Below are 8,115 nucleotides of genomic sequence, written 5' to 3'. Positions count from 1 at the left end.
CCTAATCCCAAATACCTATGAATGTGACCATGTTTGGAAACAGTCTTTGCAGATGTAGTTAAGAAGATTACAGTCATCTGAATTAAGTCATACTGTATTAAGGTGGATTGGGAGATACTTAATGTTCTGAAGGTCTCAAAGAAGTATGCCCTCTCATATTTCTAAAAGTTACTTCATATAAATATTATTCCTTAGGAATTTAGTTTTGAGATTACTATAATCATTGGTTAAAAATATCTCCTGTATAACTCTTTCTTTTCAAAAGTGAATATCTCCCCCTCTTGAGTGAAAGGCAAAATAGTATCAATGTGTGTCATTAAATCAAAGTAAGACAAGAGCTTCTCTCTCAGTTTGACCATCAGTAAGGAACATCAGTAATCAACACAGGCTCTTCATAATACAGGCATAACTTAAGAGATCTTCCTGTAATTCACTAGCTGTCTGCATACTCTCCTCATTGCCACCTTCATTTCTTGATTCCTGAATGTATAGATGACTGGATTCAGAAAGGGAGTGAGGAGCCCGAGGAGCAAGATGGCGGAAGAGCAGGGTCTCCAATTCACCTGTCTCCACCAAATTACCTAGAAAACCTTCAAATTATCCTGAAAATCTATCAATTCGGCCTGAGATTTAAAGAGAGACCAGCTGGAATGCTACAGTGAGAGGAGTTCGCGCATCTATCAAGGTAGGAAGACGGGGAAAAAGAGATAAAGAAACAAAGGCCTCCAAGGGGGAGGGGCCCGCGAGGAGCCGGGCTGAGGCCGGGGCGAGTGTCCCCAGGACAGGAGAGCCCCGTCCCGGAGACGCAGGAGCTGCACCGACCTTCCCGGGCGGAGAGGGGCTCGCGGGGAGTTGGAGCAGGACCCAGGAGGGCGGGGATGACCTCAGGCTCCCTGGGACAGTAACAGAGCAACTGCGCGCCCAGGAGAGTGCGCCGAGCTCCCTAAGGGCTGCAGCGTGCTCGGCGGGACCCGGAGCAGCTGAAGGGGCTCGGGCGGCGGCTCCGCGGAGGGGGCTGCGCGGCCCTGGGAACAGCTCGGAGGGGCTCGGGCAGAGGAAGAGGCTCCGTGCAGAGGGGGCTGCGCGGTTCCAGGAGCAGCTCGGAGGGGCTCGGGCGGCAGCTCCGCGGAGGGGGTTGCGCGGCCCGGGAGCGCGAATCCACCAGCACAGGCTCCGGAGCACAGGGCGCCGGGACACAGCCCAGGATCCGGCCTCCCCCGGGACAGGCAGAGGCCGGGAGGGCCCAGGACAGCGAGGACGCTCCTGCCCCGAGCTGAGCAGATCAGCGGCCCCGCCCCGGAGCCTCCAGGCCCTGCAGACGGAGTTCCTGCCGGAGCTGAATCCAGGTTTCCAGAGCTGCCCCGCCACTGGGGCTGTTGCTCCTGGGGCCTCACGGGGTAAACAACCCCCACTGAGCCCTGCACCAGGCAGGGGCACAGCAGCTCCCCCAACTGCTAACACCTGAAAATCAGCACAACAGGCCCCTCCCCGAGAACACCAGCTAGACTGACAACTTCCAGGGGAAGCCAAGGGACTTAAAGTACACAGAATCAGAAGATACTCCCCGGTGGTTCTTTTTTTTTGTTTTGTTTTGTTTTTTTTTTTTTTTTTTTTTTTGTTTTGCTTTTTGATTTGTTTCCTTCCCCCACCCCCTTTTTTTTCTCCTTTCTTTTTCTTTCTCTTTTTCTTTTTTTTTTCTTTTTTTTTTCTTCCCTTTTTTTTTCTCTTTCTCTTTTCTTTCCTTCTTTCTCTCCTCTCTTTTTCACCTTTTCCCAATACAACTTGCTTTTGGCCACGCTGCACTGAGCAAAATGACTAGAAGGAAAACCTCACCTCAAAAGAAAGAATCAGAAACAGTCCTCTCTCCCACAGAGTTACAAAATCTGGATTACAATTCAATGTCAGAAAGCCAATTCAGAAGCACTATTATACAGCTACTGGTGGCTCTAGAAAAAAGTATAAAGGACTCAAGAGACTTCATGACTGCAGAATTTAGAGCTAATCAGGCAGAAATTAAAAATCAATTGAATGAGATGCAATCCAAACTAGAAGTCCTAACGACGAGGGTTAACGAGGTGGAAGAACGAGTGAGTGACATAGAAGACAAGTTGATAGCAAAGAGGGAAACTGAGGAAAAAAGAGACAAACAATTAAAAGACCATGAAGATAGATTAAGGGAAATAAACGACAGCCTGAGAAAGAAAAACCTACGTTTAATTGGGGTTCCCGAGGGCGCCGAAAGGGACAGAGGGCCAGAATATGTATTTGAACAAATTCTAGCTGAAAACTTTCCTAATCTGGGAAGGGAAACAGGCATTCAGATCCAGGAAATAGAGAGATCCCCCCCTAAAATCAATAAAAACCGTTCAACACCTCGACATTTAATAGTGAAGCTTGCAAATTCCAAAGATAAAGAGAAGATCCTTAAAGCAGCAAGAGACAAGAAATCCCTGACTTTTATGGGGAGGAGTATTAGGGTAACAGCAGACCTCTCCACAGAGACCTGGCAGGCCAGAAAGGGCTGGCAGGATATATTCAGGGTCCTAAATGAGAAGAACATGCAACCAAGAATACTTTATCCAGCAAGGCTCTCATTCAAAATGGAAGGAGAGATAAAGAGCTTTCAGGACAGGCAGCAACTAAAAGAATATGTGACCTCCAAACCAGCTCTGCAAGAAATTTTAAGGGGGACTCTTAAAATTCCCCTTTAAGAAGAAGTTCAGTGGAACAGTCCACAAAAACAAGGACTGAATAGATATCATGATGACACTAAACTCATATCTCTCAATAGTAACTCTGAATGTGAACGGGCTTAATGACCCCATCAAAAGGCACAGGGTTTCAGACTGGATAAAAAAGCAGGACCCATCTATTTGCTGTCTACAAGAGACTCATTTTAGACAGAAGGATACCTACAGCCTGAAAATAAAAGGTTGGAGAACCATTTACCATTCGAATGGTCCTCAAAAGAAAGCAGGGGTAGCCATCCTTATATCAGATAAACTAAAATTTACCCCAAAGACTGTAGTGAGAGATGAAGAGGGACACTATATCATACTTAAAGGATCTATTCAACAAGAGGACTTAACAATCCTCAATATATATGCCCCGAATGTGGGAGCTGCCAAATATATAAATCAATTATTAACCAAAGTGAAGAAATACTTAGATAATAATACACTTATACTTGGTGACTTCAATCTAGCTCTTTCTATACTCGATAGGTCTTCTAAGCACAACATCCCCAAAGAAACGAGAACTTTAAATGATACACTGGACCAGATGGATTTCACAGATATCTACAGAACTTTACATCCAAACTCAACTGAATACACATTCTTCTCAAGTGCACATGGAACTTTCTCCAGAATAGACCACATATTGGGTCACAAATCGGGTCTGAACTGATACCAAAAGATTGGGATTGTCCCCTGCATATTCTCGGACAATAATGCCTTGAAATTAGAACTAAATCACAACAAGAAGTTTGGAAGGACCTCAAACACGTGGAGGTTAAGGACCATCCTGCTAAAAGATAAAAGGGTCAACCAGGAAATTAAGGAAGAATTAAAAAGATTCATGGAAACTAATGAGAATGAAGATACAACCGTTCAAAATCTTTGGGATGCAGCAAAAGCAGTCCTAAGGGGGAAATACATCGCAATACAAGCATCCATTCAAAAACTGGAAAGAACTCAAATACAAAAGCTAACCTTACACATAAAGGAGCTAGAGAAAAAACAGCAAATAGATCCTACACCCAAGAGAAGAAGGGAGTTAATAAAGATTCGAGCAGAACTCAACGAAATCGAGACCAGAAGAACTGTGGAACAGATCAACAGAACCAGGAGTTGGTTCTTTGAAAGAATTAATAAGACCATAATTAATAAACCATTAGCCAGCCTTATTAAAAAGAAGAGAGAGAAGACTCAAATTAATAAAATCATGAATGAGAAAGGAGAGATCACTACCAACACCAAGGAAATACAAACGATTTTAAAAACATATTATGAACAGCTATACGCCAATAAATTAGGCAATCTAGAAGAAATGGACGCATTCCTGGAAAGCCACAAACTACCAAAACTGGAACAGGAAGAAATAGAAAACCTGAACAGGCCAATAACCAGGGAGGAAATTGAAGCAGTCATCAAAAACCTCCCAAGACACAAGAGTCCAGGGCCAGATGGCTTCCCAGGGGAATTTTATCAAACGTTTAAAGAAGAAACCATACCTATTCTCCTAAAGCTGTTTGGAAAGATAGAAAGAGATGGAGTACTTCCAAATTCATTCTATGAGGCCAGCATCACCTTAATTCCAAAACCAGACAAAGACCCCACCAAAAAGGAGAATTACAGACCAATATCCCTGATGAACATGGATGCAAAAATTCTCAACAAGATACTGGCCAATAGGATCCAACAGTACATTAAGAAAATTATTCACCATGACCAAGTAGGATTTATCCCTGGGACACAAGGCTGGTTCAACACCCGTAAAACAATCAATGTGATTCATCATATCAGCAAGAGAAAAACCAAGAACCATATGATCCTCTCATTGGATGCAGAGAAAGCATTTGACAAAATACAGCATCCATTCCTGATCAAAACTCTTCAGAGTGTAGGGATAGAGGGAACATTCCTCGACATCTTAAAAGCCATCTACGAAAAGCCCACAGCAAATATCATTCTCAATGGGGAAACACTGGGAGCCTTTCCCCTAAGATCAGGAACAAGAAAGGGATGTCCACTCTCACCACTGCTATTCAACATAGTACTGGAAGTCCTAGCCTCAGCAATCAGACAACAAAAAGACATTAAAGGCATTCAAATTGGCAAAGAAGAAGTCAAACTCTCCCTCTTCGCCGATGACATGATACTCTACATAGAAAACCCAAAAGTCTCCACCCCAAGATTGCTAGAACTCATACAGCAATTCGGTAGCGTGGCAGGATACAAAATCAATGCCCAGAAATCAGTGGCATTTCTATACACTAACAATGAGACTGAAGAAAGAGAAATTAAGGAATCAATCCCATTTACAATTGCACCCAAAAGCATAAGATACCTAGGAATAGACCTAACCAAAGATGTAAAGGATCTATACCCTCAAAACTATAGAACACTTCTGAAAGAAATTGAGGAAGACACAAAGAGATGGAAAAATATTCCATGCTGATGGATTGGCAGAATTAATATTGTGAAAATGTCAATGTTACCCAGGGCAATATACACGTTTAATGCAATCCCTATCAAAATACCATGGACTTTCTTCAGAGAGTTAGAACAAATTATTTTAAGATTTGTGTGGAATCAGAAAAGACCCCGAATAGCCAGGGGAATTTTAAAAAAGAAAACCGTATCTGGGGGCATCACTATGCCAGATTTCAGGTTGTACTACAAAGCTGTGGTCATCAAGACAGTGTGGTACTGGCACAAAAACAGACACATAGATCAATGGAACAGAATAGAGAATCCAGAAGTGGACCCTGAACTTTATGGGCAACTAATATTCGATAAAGGAGGAAAGACTATCCATTGGAAGAAAGACAGTCTCTTCAATAAATGGTGCTGGGAAAATTGGACATCCACATGCAGAAGAATGAAACTAGACCACTCTCTTTCACCATACACAAAGATAAACTCAAAATGGATGAAAGATCTAAACGTGAGACAAGATTCCATCAAAATCCTAGAGAAGAACACAGGCAACACCCTTTTTGAACTCGGCCATAGTAACTTCTTGCAAGATACATCCACGAAGGCAAAAGAAACAAAAGCAAAAATGAACTATTGGGACTTCATCAAGATAAGAAGCTTTTGCACAGCAAAGGATACAGTCAACAAAACTCAAAGACAACCTACAGAATGGGAGAAGATATTTGCAAATGACATATCAGATAAAGGGCTAGTTTCCAAGATCTATAAAGAACTTATTAAACTCAACACCAAAGAAACAAACAATCCAATCATGAAATGGGCAAAAGACATGAACAGAAATCTCACAGAGGAAGACATAGACATGGCCAACATGCATATGAGAAAATGCTCTGCATCACTTGCCATCAGGGAAATACAAACCAAAACCACAATGAGATACCACCTCACACCGGTGAGAATGGGGCAAATTAACAAGGCAGGAAACAACAAATGTTGGAGGGGATGCGGAGAAAAGGGAACCCTCTTACACTGTTGGTGGGAATGTGAACTGGTGCAGCCACTCTGGAAAACTGTGTGGAGGTTCCTCAAACAGTTAAAAATATACCTGCCCTACGACCCAGCAATTGCACCGTTGGGGATTTACCCCAAAGATACAAATGCAATGAAACGCCCGGACACCTGCACCCCGATGTTTATAGCAGCAATGTCCACGATAGCCAAACTGTGGAAGGAGCCTCGGTGTCCAAAGAAAGATGAATGGATAAAGAAGATGTGGTTTATGTATACAATGGAATATTACTCAGCTATTAGAAATGACAAATACCCACCATTTGCTTCAACGTGGATGGAACTGGAGGGTATTATGCTGAGTGAAGTAAGTCAGTCGGAGAAGGACAAACATTATATGTTCTCATTCATTTGGGGAATATAAATAATAGTGAAAGGGAATATAAGGGAAGGGAGAAGAAATGTGTGGGAAATATCAGAAAGGGAGACAGAACGTAAAGACTGCTAACTCTGGGAAACGAACTAGGGGTGGTAGAAGGGGAGGAGGGCGGGGGGTGGGAGTGAATGGGTGACGGGCACTGGGGGTTATTCTGTATGTTAGCAAATTGAACACCAATAAAAAATAAATCAAAAAAAAAAAAGAAAAAAAAAAAAAAAAAGAAAGGGAGTGAGAACAGCATCAAAGATGGGCAGAAATTTATCCAGGTGTATGGAGGGAAATCGCCACATATAGACAAATATCAAAGGACTAAAGAACAAGAATACCACAGTGATGTGAGCTGACAGTGTGGACAGAGACTTGGATGAACCAGCTGAAGAGTGTTTCTGAACAGAGAGAATGATGATGATATAGGAAATGATCAGTATGAAGAAGGAGCCAACAATCCAGGCAATCCACTATTGGCTATGACCATAAACTCTAGTCGGTAAGTCTCTGTGCAGGCAAGTCTGATGAACCAAGGAAGGTCACAGTAAAAGCTGTCCAGCACATTAGGACCACAGAAGGGGGGATCCCTGGGTGGCGCAGCGGTTTGGCGCCTGCCTTTGGCCCAGGGCGCGATCCTGGAGACCCGGGATCGAATCCCACATCGGGCTCCCGGTGCATGGAGCCTGCTTCTCCCTCTGCCTCTCTCTCTCTCTCTGTGACTATCATAAATAAATAAAAATTTAAAGAAAAAAAAAAAGGACCACAGAAGGGTAAGTTTACCACAAAAGCTAGTTGAACCATGGAATGGATAAGGCCAGTCATCCAGGCAGCCACTAAAAAGAAGATGCACATTCTTGGACTCATGATGGTCAGATAGTGCAGAGGCTTACGTACGGCCACATATCTGTCAAAGGCCATGGCGATAAGCAGCACCATCTCCACACCACCAATGACGTAAGAAGATTTGAGCAATGCAACTACCAAAGGAGATGACTTTTTTTTTGCAATAAAATTTTTTAATGAAAATAAATAAATATTGGCCCAATGACTGATTCTTCCAGTTGTTTACCACCAGCTTGTCTGCTGACTTTGTCTTGTTTTCATATTCATTCACCTTTTGCCTTCATTCTTTAAAGCTATCTTTCCTGAACATAAAGTCCTAGGCTCAGAGGTGCTTTCTTTCTATACTTTGTGTCATCATTGCAGTGTCTTCTGACCTGTTTTCTGAGAAGTCACGGGCCTTGGAATTTGTATCTTTTCTGAAAGATCATAAATCATCTTGGGAGAAGTGACTGAAGAAACTCCCAGGTCAATGAAGGAGAGGTTGGCCAACAGAAAGTACATGGGGGAGTGCAGGTGAGGGTCAGAAGTCACAGTGAGCATGATGAGGGAGTTTCCCATCATGCTTGCCATATAAAACGTGGAGGAAAACACAAAGAGGAGAAGCTGGATCTCCCAGGAGTTGGTGAGTCCCAGGAACACAAACTCTGACACCACAGAGTGATTTGCTCCATCCAT

At 43.1% G+C, this 8,115-nt stretch overlaps 1 pseudogene; it reads right to left on the bottom strand.

Moving 5' to 3' along the window:
• Window positions 1-410: 410 nt before the first annotated feature.
• Window positions 411-8,115, bottom strand: LOC140622665 (olfactory receptor 4F3/4F16/4F29-like; annotated as a pseudogene).

Source organism: Canis lupus, chromosome 32 (assembly GCF_048164855.1).
Source record: "Canis lupus baileyi chromosome 32, mCanLup2.hap1, whole genome shotgun sequence".
NCBI lineage: Eukaryota > Metazoa > Chordata > Mammalia > Carnivora > Canidae > Canis > Canis lupus.
The sequence above is the reverse complement of the archived record's forward strand: the minus strand, read 5'-3'. Positions and strand labels throughout refer to the sequence as shown.